The sequence below is a fragment of the Panthera uncia genome, chromosome F1 (genome assembly GCF_023721935.1).
Source record: "Panthera uncia isolate 11264 chromosome F1, Puncia_PCG_1.0, whole genome shotgun sequence".
Lineage (NCBI taxonomy): Eukaryota > Metazoa > Chordata > Mammalia > Carnivora > Felidae > Panthera > Panthera uncia.
The window spans coordinates 1,955,394-1,956,453 of NC_064813.1; positions in this window are offsets into that span (position 1 = coordinate 1,955,394).

Sequence of the window (1,060 nt, forward strand, 5' to 3'; positions counted from 1 at the left end):
GGGGGGGGGGGGCAGTGCATCTTAGAATTGATACAATATCACACGCAGAGTAATAATCTCCTTTTCATTAGCTTCTGGCAGTGAGTCAGGCCACCGCACCCCACCCTCTCTGCGAGTCTGATGTGAGGCCAGCCTGCTCCGGAGTTGATGCGGCTCGAGAAAGCCCCGGGGGAAAGGAAGGTGGGGGTGAACGGATTCAGCGTTTCCAAGGACGAGGTACCACATGGGTGAGCAAGTCCAGTCCCCCCGCCTCTGCTTCCTGGGTCTGCCAAATAACTGAGCTCGGGATTCACGGACAGGGACCCGGGGAGGGGGAGGGACGAGCCTGTAAGGGGTCGCCCGTGTCCGAGGCAGTGTAGACCCTGCTGCAGGAACGGTCCCGCCCACGGAGCTGATCAACGAAGCCTCCGTGGAGAAGGCGTCCGACCTGAGCCAGGAGGCAAAGCATCTCAGGACCACAAAATGCAGGGAGGCGGAGAGACGGGCACCAGAACCAGGTGACCGTGCTGTCCTTTAGTGACAGCTGACCACGGGCAGCAAAGCCGGAGGAAGAGGTAGGCAGCTGACTTCAGGGTCGTACACAAATGCTTCAGGGTTTTGGACCTTCTCGGGCTGGCCGTGGCCACCATCCGGTTTTTGAGCTTGGGGATCATTGATGTGAAACAACATTTCAGGGGAGAGGGGGGAGGCACCTAAGGAAAAAAATACAAGGAAAATACACCCCAAGATTTATTGGAGGGACTCTTACCAGAAAGAGGACAGGACAAGACAGAGCGGTTTGGGGACACGGGTGGCAGAGGTCACCGACCTGGATGACCAACATGAGATCGGAGAAGAATCAGCCTTCAGGCGGCTGGAGGCAGTCGTGACGTTGGGGAGGGAACGGGAGGACGCCGGGTCAGGAATCGCTCGCACAGAGGTTCTGACGTCATGGGAAAAGATGAGAAGCGGAAAGGAAGGTTCAGGACCTCTCCGGAGAAACTGGTTTTTGTTACAAAGTATTTGAAACATGCAGAGTAATATAGACAACAATAGAGAGGCACCTTGGACACACGGGGGG